General features: G+C 40.6%; 1 protein-coding gene across 1 annotated transcript in view; it reads right to left on the bottom strand.

Moving 5' to 3' along the window:
• Ask1 (apoptotic signal-regulating kinase 1) overlaps positions 1-17780 on the bottom strand; it is a 48482-nt gene that overhangs the window by 14094 nt on the left and 16608 nt on the right. The window lies entirely within an intron of this gene.

Below are 17780 nucleotides of genomic sequence, written 5' to 3'. Positions count from 1 at the left end.
AAAATTATTCTAGGCGATTTTAATGCCAAAATTGGAAAGGAAAATATATTTGGCCCAACAGTCGGAAAATTTAGTCTCCACAATGAAATATCTGACAATGGCATGAGGCTGTTAGACTTCGCAGAGGCAAAAAACATGGTAGTTAGCAGGACCAGATTTAAACATATCGATATCCATAAGGGCACCTGGCTGTCTCCAGATCAGAAAACAAGAAATCAAATTGATCACGTTGTGATAGATGTTGCGTGTTGGATGTGCGCTCGTTCCGAGGAGCAAACATAGACTCGGACCACTACCTAGTTGCAGCAAAGATACGTACCCGGTTAAACGTAGCAAACAAAGTACGAACAGACACAACACGAAAGTTAGACATCGGTAAGCTGCAATCCACAGCGTATTCCACTCAACTAGCCCAATTTCTTAATCAAAGCACTCCTCATCCCGATAACATATCAGCGCAATGGCAAAGCATTGCCCACTCCATGCAAACAGCAGCAAAATCCATACTTGGATACCAAAGACCTCAGCCAAGGAATTCATGGTATGATCAGAAGTGTCGTGCTGCCACCGAAGAGAAAAATGCGGCATATAGGGCTACTTTACAATCCGTAGCAACGCGTAGCGCACGAGAGAGATACAGGGAGAAAAGGAGAGAGGAGAAAAGTCTTTTCCGCAGGAAAAAGAGAGAGATGGAAAAGCGGGAGGCTGAAAAAATCGAGATGTACAGGAGCCAGAATGAAGTCCGAAAATTCTACCAAAGAGTCAAGCATCAAACTGATGGCTTTGGTACAGGCACATCCTCCTGTAGAGACCAGCAAGGTAATTTGGTAACTGATACAGATAGTGTACTCAGGATATGGAAAGAACATTTTTCAAAACTGTTGGTATCCAATAGCAGCGAAGACGACGAAGATACCACAGTCCCAATCCCAGAAGATGGTATTGAATGTATACCGCCCAGCCAAGATGAGGTAAAGACAGCAATAAACCGGCTGAAGAATCATAAGGCAGCAGGAGCTGATGGCCTACCAGCCGAGCTGTTCAAAACCGGAGGCGACACGCTGATAAGGTGTATTCATCAGTTAGTTAGCACCATCTGGCAGGAAGAACGAGTACCCGACGATTGGAACCTGAGCATCCTGTGCCCTGTCCACAAGAAAGGAGATAAGACTGTATGCTCTAACTATAGGGGCATAAGTCTACTCCAGATTGCCTATAAGATCGTGTCAGGGATATTGTGCGAACGACTAAAGCCTATGGTCAACGAGGTAATTGGACCATACCAATGCGGCTTTAGACCTGGCAAGTCCACCATTGACCAGATATTTACCCTGCGGCAAATCCTGGAGAAGACCCAAGAGATGCAGATCGACACCTACCACCTTTTTGTCGATTATAAAGCAGCCTTCGACAGCCCGCTGCGTTCGAAGGTATTCCAAGCCATGTCTGAATTTGGTATCCCCGCAAAGCTCATCCGTCTTTGCAAAATGACTTTAACTGACACGAGGTCCTCAGTTAAAATAGGAAAGAACCTCTCCGAAGAGTTTGGTACCAAAAGAGGTTTCAGACAAGGAGACAGCCTTTCGTGTGATCTCTTTAACATCCTGCTGGAAAAGATTATACGGAGGCAAACGTCAAAAGAAGTGCCACAATCTACACCAATAGTCACATGTTACTTGCTTATGCTGATGATATAGACATCATAGGCCGATCAGTAAAAGTAGGAGAATCTGCTAAAGTGGGTCTGGCGGTAAACGGTGAGAAGACCAAGTTGATGGTGTCGACGCGCAATGCGTCCATTGAGCTCGGACCGACTGTGGAAGTTGGTTCCTATAATATTGAGGTAGTAAAAGACTTCCTCTACCTCGGCACCTCCGTAAACACAACAAACGACAACAGATGCTACTTTGGTTTAAGTAAGCAGTTCAAAAACAAAGCCACATCTCGTCAAACAAAAATAACGCTCTACAAAACACTGATACTACCCGTGCTGATGTATGGCTCCGAAGCCTGGGTACTTGCGCAAGCAGACATGGCAGTGCTTGGTGTGTTTGAGAGAAAAATTCTTCGAAAGATCTACGGACCAATCTGCGTTGACGGTGAATATCGACATCGCATGAACCACGAGCTGTATCTGCTGTACAACGACATCAATATTGTTAAACGTGTCGAGATGCAGCGATTGCGTTGGCTAGGCCATATCATAAGAATGAGCGATGATGACCCCGCTAAAAAGGTGTATAAACACGGACCGCTTGGCGGTGCACGCAGAATTGGCAGGCCAAGGAATAGATGGCGCAAACAAGTGGATGATGAGATGAAAAGGCGCAGTATTCCAGAAAGCGAAGCAACAAATAGAGAGAATTGGAGATTCTTTTCTTTTCGGCCTATAGAACAAATGTTCTGTAATGGGCCAGCTAAGTAAGTAAGTAAGTACGTCCACGATGCGCAGTCTTCTTGAAGTGAGCATAGGACAGCGACATAGTAGATGCTCGATCGTCTCTATTTCTTCCTCATTCTCGCACAGCCTGCAGTACATTTGCACGTCATTGATATTATTCTGCAATGACCCGTGATGATCCCCACTGCTAGTTTCAGATCGGATTTCTTCATGGTGAGCAGTGAGGCGGTTCTTGACTTGGACGGAATTGGCCAAATCGCCCTTGATATTCTGCAGTTTGACGTATTTTGACATTGTTGGCAGAATTTATCCCGACATTTGTCTTCTATTTTTCTCCTGAAGTGGCAAAGTGGTGGCTTGATGAAGTTGTCGATGTCAATGTTTTGTGACTCCGATCCGCAGCGTGCCAGTTCGTCGGCTGCCTCGTTTCCCTCGATGTTGCAATGCCCTGAGACCCAACACAAGGTGACGATTGATTTTAGTGCCTCCAAGGCGTGTTTGCAGTCCAGAACAGCCGCGGACTTGATATAATGGGACCTGAGTGATTTTAGGGCCGCTTGACTATCAACATAAATAGTCACCGGTCGAACTATGTCATCCCTCATGTTGTTTATCAGTTCCGCGGCCTTTCTGATCGCAAAAACTTCGGCTTGGAAGACACTAGAATATTCGCTCAACTTGCATGAAATTCGTAGATCAAGGGAATTGCTATAGACACCTGCTCCTGTGCCTGTTCCCATCTTAGAGCCGTCAGTATAGATCTCTATACCGTCTAGAGGTGGGTTAACCCGGCAAAAACTCTAGTGTAACCGTACTATTGTGGGAACAGAAGTTTGAGTGAAGTTTAGAGAGAGAGAGCAATGATGTTTAGCTATGATGATGTCCCGCTACAATTATAAAAATGAGTTGCATTTACGACGCGAACAAATAAAGACGTTCTCAAGACGGCTCGCATAAACGACGATTAACGACGATCATTATTCATGTTTCTTTTATTTTAACTTTCCTTTGTTTTAATTACAATTTCATTTTAATAAACTTGAGCTAAAAATTATATTAATTAACCCTAGACAAAAGCATTGAGTTTCATTTAAAAAGGAACCCTATAAATTTGGGGGCTCAACCGGGATAAGGAAAAACAAATAAATTTGAAGACGCCGATATGAAAAGAAATATATTTGAGAACTCAACCGCGAGAAAGAAATATTAATTAAATATGCCAACTCAATTTCTGTAGTGTTACGTAACGTGTAAATTGTGTAACAAACGTGTTAAAAACGTAGAGGTTATCTAAACCATTCGATTAAGTCGTGTAATTGTTAACAATCATTAAATACATGAAACCTGATGTATTTAAATCTCCACAGATTATTTTAAACAATATTCTGGAGAAGTTTTATGTCTTGTAAAAATTAATACGTTCAAACAATATTAATGTATGTACAAATGTTTTAAACGACGGTACGGCTCGGTTCGTTTCGAAATAAAATTCTATGTATGAAACAACAAAAATACTCCTAACTTTGATTTAACCTTGAAACCAATTTAACCTTGAGTTAGAAAAAACGCATTTGCAAAAAGTTTGAAGCGAATTACAACAATGCCGATTCTCGGAGATTATGACGTCATACGCAACAATTTATCTACGTCCAAAAGAACAATAACAACGGCACTGCATAAATTTATCTTTGGCGAAGAAGGAGATCGATCAAACAGAAAACGATTACGCAATTTTGAAGGGTTTGAGTATGCAGAGGACAGTGCTGAGTATGAAGAGAAAGTGAAGTACATCAAACAGAACTTGTCAACATCCGATTTGGTCTCAATTTGCAATTTATTATGTTTGAGTTATGACGTTGAGGATTTATGTGCTCACATATTCTCAAATTTGAAGAAGGATATGCTGTTAACAAATGACGTCGACGTTGAGAGTCAAGCAGATGATGACGAAGCAGAGAATGAAGTAGACGACGCGGAGAGTCTAACAAATGATGATGAACCGGGATCGACAAATGACAATGATTTAACCATGGTACCGAGAAAAATAGATGATAATGATGTAAACACCGTTAGTCAAAATTTGCAAAGCAGAGTCCGTATGGAGAACAACAACTTTTCTAATGGCAACAAAGAAGGGAGACAACATATTTTAAAACAACAATCAACGAATAAAGTGCATAGCGAGGACTACGAGAATAATAAAGAGAATATTGCGACTTCTGAGCAATATAACCTGTCACTCCATGTACCAAAATTTGCGATGAATTTCAGAGACATAGAGGACACAATAAGAAATTTCGATGGAAGCAAAAACTTGTCAATTCGCTCTTGGTTGGATGAGTTTGAGGACAATGCCAGAGTAATGTGTTGGGATCAGTTTCAAATGTTTATTTTTGCAAAACGGTCACTGAAGGGTTTAGCGAAATTGTTCATATCGAGTGAAAGGGGTATTACGTCATACAATCAATTAAAGAGGGCTTTGTTGGACGAGTTTGATACTGTGGTAAATAGTTGCCAACTACATAAAATGCTCATGGAAAGAAAAATTTTAAAAAATGAGAGCATTCAAGAATATTTTTTGCACATGAGAGAGATTGCATCAAGAGGTTCTATTGAAGACAAGGCGCTCATGCAATATGTAATAGAAGGTATTAAAGATTCGACGGTGAATAAAGCCATACTTTTTGGAGCCGAAAATATAAATGAATTTAAAAAGAAACTTCGATGTTATGAAATGATGCAGTCGTCAACAGTAAAGAAAGAATATGTTACGCCGGTGCAAGCAAAAATGCCCAACAAAACTGAAAAGACTGAAATGAAATGTTATAATTGTGGAGCTAAGGGTCACACCTCCAAAAAATGTCCAAATGCTGGAAAAGGTTTAAAATGTTTCAATTGCAACAACTACGGTCATATTTCAAAAGACTGCCCATCAAAACAAAACGAAAAGGTTCGACGAATAAATTCAGACAAAGACATGATGATAAACGTAAAGTTCAAAGAGGAGAATTGGTTTGCCTTATTCGATACTGGAAGTAAGTTCAACATAGTGACTGAAAATGTCTACAAGGTTCTGAATAAGCCTGAACTAACAAAAACAAACTTTTATCTTGTCGGATTTGGAAACAATAAAATAAAGCCAATGGGATGTTTTGAGCATGAGGTTGAAATTGATGGTGAGAAATACAGGTTATGTTTTCAAGTTGTACCAGCTACGTGTATAGATGTCGACGTAATTATTGGAAAGGAATTTTGCTCTTACGCTGAAGTGAACATAACACCGGAACGAATACAGTTTAGAAAAGTGAAAGACGATGAATCCGAAGATGTTTACAGTATGATGGCTTTGGATATTTGGAACGGCGCAAATGACACGGATATTGATATTGGAGAAACGGCAAGTGATGACGCTAAAGAAAAAGTTTTGGATATGATTAACAACTATAGACCGGAAAAGACCAAAGGAACGAATGTGGAAATGAGAATAACATTAAGTCAGGAAGATCCAATATTTTGCAACCCACGGCGACTTCCTTTAACTGAGAGATATATTGTCGATGACCAGATAGATAAGTGGATGGCGGAAGACGTAATAGAAGTTTCAAATTCTGAATTTTGTAGTCCCGTAGTTTTAACGAAGAAACGTGATGGAACGCATAGATTGTGTATAGATTACAGAAAAATAAATAAGGTAATCGTAAAGGACCATTTTCCATTACCCTTAATTGAAGATCAGCTGGATCGGTTACAAGATGCGACGGTTTTTAGCACAATTGATTTGCGAAATGGTTTCTTTCACGTGCCTGTAAATGAGGAAAGCCGTAAGTACACATCGTTTGTAACACACAATGGTCAATACCAGTTTAAGAAGGTACCATTTGGACTTACAAATTCACCAGCAGTGTTCCAGCGACATGTTAACGCGATTTTTAGAAATTTGAACAGAGAAGGTATTGCCTTACCCTACGTCGACGATATTATCATCCCAGCTAGCGACGAGGAAGATGCGGTAAGAAATCTTGAACGAGTTTTGACAACATGCAAAGAATATGGACTTGAGATTAATTTGAAGAAATGTCATTTTCTGAAGAAGCGTATACAATTTCTTGGTCATGTAATTGAGGATAAGAAGATTTACCCGTCACCAGAAAAAACTGAAGCCATGATCAAGTATCCAGCACCCAAGAATTTGAAAGAAGTTGAAAGTTTTTTGGGACTTGCGGGGTATTTTAGGAAATTTATTCCACAATTCTCATTAATATCTGATTTAAAATCAAGTAAAGTGTCTTTTTATTTTGGTCCAGAACAAATGAAATCTTTTAACAAATTAAAGGAAATGATGGCGAGTCAACCAGTTCTGAATATATTCAATCAAAAGTACGAGACGGAACTTCACACGGATGCATCGATTGATGGTTATGGAGCAGTGTTGCTGCAGAAATCTCCTGATGATGGTTTATTGCACCCAGTTTATTTTATGAGTCGAAAGACTACTGAGCAAGAGAGAAAGTATTCGAGCTACGAACTAGAAGTTTTGGCAATCGTGGAGGCGTTAAGAAAATTTCGTGTTTATCTAATTGGATTGAAGTTTAAGTTGGTTACGGACTGTAACGCGTTTACCAAAACAATTGAGAAGAAAGACATACCAACAAGAGTAGCCCGATGGATAATGTTGCTGCAAGAGTATGATTTTTATGTGGAGCATCGCCCTGGTAATCAGATGCGACACGTTGATGCCTTAAGCCGACACCCTGTGTTGTTTATTCGCGAAGATAGTTTGACGACGAGAATAAAACAACTACAACAACACGATGACGACCTGAAAGCAATACGGCACATTCTCAACGATCAGATGGATTACGATGGATATTTCATGAAAGGTGGTGTTTTATACAAATTGGTAAATGATTTGGAATTGCTGTGTGTACCAAAAGGAATGCAAAATGAAATAATTAGAAAGGCTCACGAAAGAGGTCATTTTTCTGTAAAGAAAACAAAAGAACTGTTATCAAAAGATTATTTCATTCCGAAGTTGGAAGAAAAGATTCAAAAACAGATATCAAACTGTATTCCTTGTATAATAACGAATAAGAAGAAAGGTAAACAAGAAGGAGAATTACACACAATACCAAAAGGAGAAATACCATTGCATACGTATCACATCGACCACTTAGGACCGTTAGAGTCAACGAGTAAAATGTATAACCATATTTTCGCTGTAATCGACGCATTCACTAAATTTTGCTGGCTCTATCCTACTAAAACAACATCAGCACGAGAAGTTATATCTAAATTGCAACTACAAAGTTTAACGTTTGGAAATCCAGTCAATATAATATCAGACCGTGGTTCAGCTTTCACCAGCGAAGACTTTAGGAACTATTGTGAATCGGAGAATATTAATCACATGAAAATTACAACAGGTCTTCCCAGAGCAAATGGACAAATTGAACGACTTAATTCTGTAATTATTTCTGTTTTATCTGAACTTAGTATTTCAGATCCTACGAAGTGGTACAAGTATGTTGGAGACGTACAACGAATAATAAACTCAACTTATCACCGTAGCATTAAAAGCACTCCATTTGAGCTGTTGGTAGGCGCGAAGATGAGAACAAAAGAAGACGTCAAAATTAAGGAGCTAATCGAAGAAGAATTTATGATGGCATATGACGAAGAACGAAATGAACTACGACAAAAAGCAAAACAACAAATATTGGAAGTTCAAGCTGAAAATAAGAAAACGTATAATCTTCGACGTAAAGCTGCTAGAAAATACAAGATTGGTGACTTAGTGGCGATTAAAAGAACTCAGCTTGGAGGAGGTCTTAAATTAAAACCGAAGTATTTGGGTCCATATCGTATCACAAAAATCAAGCCTAATGATATCTATGATGTCATGAAATGCGGAGATAATGAAGGTCCTAAGCAGACAACAACTTGCGCAGAGTTTATGAAGCCTTGGCCTGTAGGAGAAGACGATGATGAATTACTTTCGCAGGATGGCCGAGTTGTGGGAACAGAAGTTTGAGTGAAGTTTAGAGAGAGAGAGCATTGATGTTTAGCTATGATGATGTCCCGCTACAATTATAAAAATGAGTTGCATTTACGACGCGAACAAATAAAGACGTTCTCAAGACGGCTCGCATAAACGACGATTAACGACGATCATTATTCATGTTTCTTTTATTTTAACTTTCCTTTGTTTTAATTACAATTTCATTTTAATAAACTTGAGCTAAAAATTATATTAATTAACCCTAGACAAAAGCATTGAGTTTCATTTAAAAAGGAACCCTATACTATTAAACAATTTTTCAAAGAACTGGCCACCGGAATAAATTTTCCAATATGCCAAAGCAATGAACTTCAACAAAGAAAAAATCCATAATATCCTCAGCTGAAGATCCATAAATACGAATTTACCGCCAGCAAAAGTAATGACTTTTATTACGATCGTAAGCAGCCTATTCTTTAGCTTCCGTTTATATTAATAAATTGAAAAAAAAAGAAAATTGAAACTCGAATAAACAAAAAAGTAATGATCGTCATCAAAAGCAACAACAAAGAAATGACCAGCGACTTTTAACAAACTTTTGAACTCAACAAAAAAAGTAAATAATGATGAACCCAACCAACTCTGCCGCTCACAATTGTAAACAAAAACAAATAAGTTGAGCAAAACAAAAAACCGTAATAATAAATCTAAAAAAAAGTAAACACACAGAAGAGCAGAAATAAACCAAAATGTAAATAAAAACAAATCGCAACAACTGAAGCAGAAGAAGGAGAAGCGGTAGAAATAATAATAAACCACGATATAAACAAACATGAGAAGAGGAGGAAAACCCGTTTTGGAAGCAGCGCCAGCCGCAATATGTGCTGCCGCCGCAGCAGATATTAAAGTAAACAACACCAGGTTGGGTTACAACAGATGGATGGAGGCATAATGATAACGAATCGAAAACGAAATAAACAACAACATCAGAATTCAATAAAAACGAAAAACAATTTGCAACCCACATTTTTTTGATTACCGGATGGAATAAAAAATAAAACAACAACAAGAACAAACAACTGTGGAATTGACAGGCGAAGTATACAAATTACAATAACAATAACGACAACAACAGCAATAATGTGTTATATACGACAGCGCCAACAATTTACAAAATCAATAGGTCAACGCATGGAGCCAAACGATGGAATCAATGCTAACAAACAAATCAATCAATCATTGGTGGTAACTGGAGAATGATAGAAGTAGGTAGGAGGAATTCAATCTGAGAATTATAAACTAGAGATCTCAAGTTTTGTGTATGTCTAGCATACGACTGATGGGTGAGGTGCCCAAAGGAGTGAACCGATGTGACCATCTTCGAACTCGATCTAAGTTTGGACAAAATGTTAAGAGAATCAATTTTTGGACCAAATTGGCTGATCCGTTCGAGAGTTATCGTGTGCTCCGAATCAGCCGGATATGGCTAAATCGGCTCCAAATTGTCTGAAACGGATTTCGTACAAACATACTTGGGGTCTAAAACTTTTAATTTGATGAGGCACATTTTCAACAGGCTGAGGTTACACGCAGACATGAACAGAAGCAAACACGTTAAGCGTTGGACAGCGACATAATAAGTGTTCGATTGTCACTGTTTCCTCTTCATCTTCGCATAATCTGCAGTAGTCGGAAAATTCATATCTTTCAATGTCTTGTTCTTATTCTGCAGCTACCCGTAATTATGCTTACGGTTAGTTTCAGGTCGGATTTCTTTATGGAAAACAGAGATATAGTTCTTCGCTTGAAAAAGATTGGCCAGATTGCATTGAATACTATACAAGCTATGTTACTGGTTACTTCTTGTTTTGTATTTGTTATTGTGTTGTTAATAACTAATTGGGATTTTATTATTTTATTTTTATTTTTCCATTTTAATTCAATTTTTTTGCCATAAATTTATATTATTTTTAATTATATTTTTAGTTTTATGTTTTCTTACGAATTAGATTATATTATGTTTGTATGTCTTTAAGAATTGCAGATTGCTTGTAACCTAAATAAATGGGCACATAAGCCTGGTAACAAGTTTTGAAAATAATAAATAAATAAATAAATAAAATTTTAGGACCTCTAAGGCATTCTGCAGTTCAAAACGCTTGGCCATTTAAGACACCGGTCCGGTCCAACTCTGTCACTTTTCATATGTAGTTTTTTTGATTGCAAAAGATTCGGCTTCAGACAGCTGCACCATCCCGAACGTAGTTGAGCCAAAACTACACTGGTTTGTCGTGGCAGTTGACGGTTCTCAGCTGCTATAGATGAGGAATGTTCTCCGAGGACCGCATTCATACTATAGTCGTTTATGGTACCAGCCAATGCACCCGTGTGAATGTTATTTAAACCTTCTATATAGGCTTGTCGATCTACGGGTTCTCTATTGTAACGTTGGACCTCTCATTCTAGATCATGAAGATCCCTCTGACATGCCTGGGTGGGAGATCCTATCACCACATGGTGATTAGGATGGCTGTCACGATAACATCCGGGCAAGTACTGCAATGAAAGCATGCAATGTGTTGCTGTACTGGAAGAATCTTTGTCTCCTCATGTAGATGGCCCACTGAAGACATGAGGAGAAACCCTGTTGAAATTTTCAGGACGGCATTCTGACAAATTTGAATACTTTTTCAATCGCCTTGCACTTATATTCGCAGACCATACTGGCGCCGCATAGCTTACCACAGTCATCAAGGTTTCTTTGTCTGCGCCCCAAGTGCTGCCGGCTAAGGACTTGAGGACCTTGTTCCTACATCTCAGCTTGGCGCAGATAGCTGTGGTATGAGCGGAACATTCTGTTCTATGTGGCCCCTAGAATCTTGGGGTAGTTGGTGGTCGGAATTCTGCTGCCATAGACCATGACATTCAACTTAGTACTCACCTCTGCCGTCCGTGAATAAATTCTTGCAAGGTGGTAAGATCAGTCAAATGGGAGTTTAGTCTTTCACAAATGTCATCAGGGAAGGTATCTGACGCCAAGATCGTACAATCATCCGCATACGTTACGATCTCAATGCCGTCTGATAGGGTGGAATACCGGAAAGGTAGATGTTAAACAGTTCCGGAGACATCACCCCATCTTAAGGAACTCCCTGTTTCACTCTACGAGGCTTCGACTTCTTGTTTCTGAATTCCAAGTACAACTGGCGTCCACACATATAATTGATTATCCTCAAATAGTATGGAGTGCCTCACTGTATCAAAGGCATTTGATAAGTCACGAGCCACCATCACTGTTTTATCACACCTCTTACTCTGGTTGAGTTCTCGACTAATATGTGTGGAGATGGCGTGCAGCGCTGTTGTAGTGCTTCCGGAACCTATGCTGATGATCGGTAACTGGATAGTTAGTTCTGTCGCTGTGGAGGATTAAAGCGTCAAAAGTTATTATAGCAGCATAGAAACCTACATAGAAACACCACCACCCTGCCAATTTTCCAGAATTCGGACACGATGTGGTACGCTAGCGACAGGTTGAGAACTTAAGTGAGATAATCGACACCCAGATGTTTCAACCTATCTGTTAACTTCCAGTGTCAGCTCCCTGACCCTGGGGTCACTGGGGTTGGCACGACAAAACTCATCACGCAGTGCAGCGTTCAGAGGTGATGAGGTCGGGCGGTCTGCTGATGAAGACAATAATGGAGAGATGGTCTGATCCAAGAGATCTTTTCAGCCAGGTCCGAATGCCACCATTCATGATGAGCATTGAAGTCCCCCAAGGCCATTACCGTCCCTCCAAAAGCGGGCTAATGTTGAACCTATAACCTGGAGTACAGCTATTTATCGGCGGTATGTAAGCGTTCAGCAACGCTACCTCGGCAGTTCCACACCTGACTGCTAACTCCATACATTCCATGTAAGGATGGTTATGACCTACCAAAAGCGGGCTAATATTAGGCTTGTGACCTGGAGTACAGCTATTTATCGGCGGAATGTATACGTTCAGCAACTCTACCTCGGAAGTTAAACACCTGACAGCTACCCCCATACATTCCATGTACAGTTCATTAGAGCCAGGCTCAAGCGAGAAAGGTCTGTATTGAAGAGACTGGTGCAATAGGAAAGCTAATCCCTAATCCTGCAACACCGCGATTATGATAATCTTCCGACTCGTGAAGTCCATTATTTATTTCCTCGATCATACCTCGGAGTCCATTGCAATTAAATTGCAAAAGGATGCATTTTCAGGGTTTGGAACAGCAATGTCTGGTGCTAAGATGCTGTGTGTGCGGCTGCTGGTGGGGGACTGCGTTCACGCAGAATTCATTAACATAGTCCCTCGCCAGGACAAGTCCAGAACAACCACTTAGATGCACCCACTTTCGACATCTATTGTATCTCACCGAAGATTGGATTTGAGTGAAGATGCGGCAAACCGAACACAGATATATTGGTCCTGGGTTTTTCCTCCATCCCGGCACGGACCAAAAAAAAATCCATAGCAGACATTTCGGGATATGCTGCTGCCGACACAGAAACGGAACACAGATGTTCTCTGGTTCCAGGTCCATCCGGTATCAATGATTGCCCCGAGTGGCTGCCATGGCATTGATATTGCCAAAGATCAATACTACATAGAAGTTTATTCCGAATACAGTTCGAGTAATAAGAATCTTATTCGATTGTCATTTAACCGAATTATTCATTTTGTTTTTAGATTGAATGCCCGTGTTCATATCACACCATATCTACTTGAATGTTACGGTCGTTCTTTCAGATCGTTTGTAGACACTCGATTGTTACTTAGATTTTTCAAATCAATGCCCCTTCTTTTCTTTTAAGAGAATTTGCTGTGTATACTGTAAATTCCCATAGTTTACCATCCATCTCTTGAACGACTCATTTGTAGTTCGTGTTGCGCATTTGTTAAACGTTCTGCCAAATGAATTAGAACAATTCAGTATTACCCCGACCACATTTTATAAAAGACTTGTTCGTCAGCTCGAGTAATGAGATGTTGTTTATAGAAAAAAAGATATTTCTATCAATTATCTCTTTATCAGCCTGAAGGCTTTGGAAGAATATCAACCTGGAAGATTCTCCTTTGCTGGCATCTTTAGTAGCACTACTCAATTCTGTAGGCAATGTTGCATTGCCTCGCCTGTGCTGGACTACTAGCCTGTTGACTTCAGAAGTAATTTCCATAACTCATTAGTCTTCAGAGTTAGTACGACGAAACTCGACATTTGCCGCGTCGTCTCTGCAGGGAAATTTGGTCGTATTTGGCTTATTCACCCTACAGGTACATAGCGATCGGCTGCAGCAGTGATGATGTCAGGAAAATTCTCTCATGTACCGGAGGGCTAGACAACTATTTGCAGCGGTGATTGGTAAACTTTCTGAACCCTTGCCAATCAGCTTTCCCATTATTCAGAAATGTAGCGTTCATAGACCACCCATTTACGGAGACGAGTGTCAAAATGCCTCATTTATCTGAGCTGGTTTCACAATGGTGATATCTGGCGAGCTGTGCCATTTCCTCTTATACTCGTTGGTGCAACTTCATTCACCGTGCAAACCGTGGAGCTGTCAATTTTTTTGCCCAGGACTGATTGGTAAAGCTCATTATTAGCATTGAAATCTCTTAGCACCAGACGGTTAATGCGCGGCAAAAGTGAACTGACATCAGTCATATAGCACAGGGCACAACTACTCATCGCCAATCTCACGGTGTTGGGTTCTTCGATACGGGATTGTCCGGGAACCACACAACACTCGTGTTCCGGTCAGCGGCTGCCTCCTCAGTGTTAATTTGTATTTGTATCGTTTTCAGTGTTGGGAGAAGCATATTCCGGAATGTTTTCTCCGCATTCTTTTGGTGCCTGCAGAGACGCAGGAAAACCCAGGACCAATATGGATGTGCTTAAGTTCTCACATCCGCGTCCACCACACACAAACTTCGGGGCTGTTCTGGACTCATCCATGTGAGGGACTACAACATAGTCGCTGCATGCTGCGTGAACACGGCCCCGACTCACTGTCGTCGTCAGTTCCCAAGTTCCTAGCTTTCCCGTTGTGCCAGTCTGTTCAATACAATCATATCTAATGAACCGTACATGGAATGAATGTGGGTAGCAGTCATGTGTGGAACTACCGATGTGGAGCTGCTCAACTTATACATCTTGCCGATAAATTGCTGTACACCAGATTATAGGCACAACATTAGCCCGCTTTTGGAAGGTCATAAGCGTCTGGTCTTGGTGGACTTTAATGCTCATGATGAGTTGTGGCATTCGGTCCTAGGAAACGACCAGAGGGGTATAGCGCTGACTGAGCAGATAGATAGCTCTAGTTTTTGCCCGGTCAATGAGGACGCCCCTACCAGAATTAGCGGAGAATGTCACAGTTCGCCAGGCATAATCATCGTGTCACCTGGCAACCAGTCGTTTCCCTTGGCTCAGGCCATCTTCCCATAATTGACTTCATCAAAAGATCACCTCTGAACTCCACACTTTCATCAATCGTGGGAAAGCTAATTGGCCGAGTTTCAGAGAGTTTACTAATCACCGCTTCAGAGATCTGCCGAACCCTTCTGATGTTCGGGTAGCAGAAAGGACGTTCCGAGAAGTTAACAGGTTGGTCGGTGAGCATAAACGGAACAAGTGGTTAAATTATCTATAGAGTTGCAACATTAGAGCTGGAATAAGTGAAAACAGGGAGTTACCAGAGGTGGCGCGATACATTTTACAATGATGATTGTGCAATCTTGGCACAATCGGCTGAACTCCTATTTGACTGATTTTACGACCCTTTTCCACGCGAGGAATATGCAAAAATGCGCCACTAAATCTACGGCCACACTCACTTTAATGTCATGGTCGATGGTAGCAAAATTCCAACCACAAAATACCACAAAATTTTAGGGGTCACATTCGACAGCATGTCCAAGTCGTTTACGCATACCACAGCTTTTTGCCACAAGCTTAGATGTAGCAACAATATACCCATCAAGTCCCGAGCCGGCAGTACATGGGGTACAGATAAAGAAACCTTGTTGACCACATATAACGCGATAGCTCGGTCTGTGATAAGCTATGCGGTGCCAGTGTGGTCCGCGAATATTAGTGCAACGCGATGGCAAAATATTCAAACCAGCCAGAATGCCGCCCTGAGAACAGCAGTAGGGTGCCTCTTCATATCTTCAGTGGACCATCTGCTTGAGGCGACAAAGATTCTTTCGGTACAGCAACATGCTTTCGTTGCAGTACTTGCTCAGGTGTTACCTATCCGATTATGGATGATAGGACCCCCCACCACCACAGGCATGCCTCAAGGGATCTTCATGATCTAGAAAGAGAGGTTCGGCGTTACAAGAGAGAACCCCTAGATCAACCAGCCTATCAAGTAGGTTTAAGATACAGTCGCGGAAAATTTCCTCGGAAAACATTCCCCATCTATCGCAACTAAGGAGCGTCAGCTGCGAGAGTAGTTTTGGCTCTACTACGCTCGGGATGGTGCAGCTGTCTGAATTGCTATATGGCAAGGATCGATGACACCGTGCAAAACATCTGCCCAGCATGTGACACTGCACTTTTTCAACCACCCTGCCAAACATACTCAACTCAGTAGCTTTGTGGCTTCAAATCATTTAAGCAACCACTTTTCTAGAACTGTAGATAGACCCACAACCAGATTAAGCAGAAAAACAAAACATACTGTTACAACAACAACATTAAGACAAGTTTGAACATCACAGTCCTCTATGAATACGAATCTGAGCATCAAATTCCTCTATGAAGACGAGTTCGAACATCAAACTCCTCCATGAAGACGAGTTCGAACATCAATATATCAATATATAAAGAAAGAGTTTGAGCATCAAACACATCCATAAAGACAAGTTTGAGTGTTAAACATCTCTATGAAGACGCATTTGAGCATCAAACTCTTCTAAGAAAACGAGTTTGAACATCAGACACCCCAATAAAGTCAAGTTTGAGCATCAAACTCCTCCCTGAAGACGAGTTCTAACATCAAACTACTCCCTGTAGACGAGTTCAAACATCAAACTCCTCCATGAAGACGTGTTCGAACAGCAAACTCCTATATAAAGACGAGTTTGAGCATCAAACACATCCATAAAGACAAGTTTGAGCGTTAAACATCTCTATGAAGACCCATTTGAGCATCAAACTCTTCTAAGAAAACAAGTTTGAACATCAGACACCCCAATAAATACAAGTTTGAGCATCAAACTCCTCCCTGAAGACCAGTTCGAACATCAAACACCTCTTAAAAGACGAATTTGAGCATCAACCTCCTCTATGAAGGCTCAACTTAACATAAAACTCCTCTATGAAAATGAGTTTGATCAGCAAACACCCGAAGTGAGACCAAATTTCCCAGCAGAGGCGACGGGATTAGCAAATGAGCGTGATGAGCTTCGTCGTGCCAACCCCAGTGACCCCCAGAGTCAGGGAACTAACATTGGAAGTTAACAGGTTGGCGGTAAGTAAAAGTAAAGCCACTCTCGAAACCTGGAAAGTAGGAAGATGGGACCTCAGTCACCTTTGGCGACGTTACGCTGACTGATCGGAGGAGGTGCACAAATCATTTTAATCGACAGTTTGTCTAGAGCGATAGAGCGAAGGGAAGAGTACTACGTTGCATTAGATATATTAAGCTGAAAAGGGAACTTACAAACATATAATAAATTCTGCTTTGGGGAGGTCTCTTCAAGCTTTTCTGCTTACTGGTGACCTGTTAATGTCTATTTTCTAAGAAGAAAAGCAAACGGTAATCTACACGAAGAAGCCCTTTAAAAACCGTTTTTTGTCTTTAAATCACAGAATATAACATTTTTGAGAATCATTTTGATCCGAATAACCGGTTTTTGTTTTCAATCATAACTATTAATAGTTTTCTCAAGAAAAAAAAAACAGAATAAAGAAACCAACACTCTCACATTTCGCCCATTCAACTATTCGACAGTTTGTGAATGGGCAAGATGATGGTGATGAACTCTTCTAGATATGGGTCGGTCGCTGTTGTTGTCGTCGTAACAGCCAAAGAAAGATTCAATGAATGAATGAAAAAATGCCAACACAAGCCGACAGACAAATCAATGCTGGTGGGGTTATTTCTATAATTAAGTGGTTCGGACAAACGCCAATGTCGCCCGCCAATGGATGTAAAGACAGAGATGCTGGCTGGCTCGTGTTTGCTTGTTTAGTATGGTTTCCACTACTTGCCATGGTCGTCGCTTTGTTCACTGCTAGTTGTGATGCTCGAAATTTGATAAATAGGTGATAATCGAAAGGTGTAAATCTCAACAACAACTACAAAAAACAACAACAACAAAATAAGCTATAAATTTTC

Source organism: Musca autumnalis, unplaced genomic scaffold (genome assembly GCF_047663935.1).
Source record: "Musca autumnalis isolate F117 unplaced genomic scaffold, ASM4766393v1 scaffold_1, whole genome shotgun sequence".
NCBI lineage: Eukaryota > Metazoa > Arthropoda > Insecta > Diptera > Muscidae > Musca > Musca autumnalis.
The sequence above is the reverse complement of the archived record's forward strand: the minus strand, read 5'-3'. Positions and strand labels throughout refer to the sequence as shown.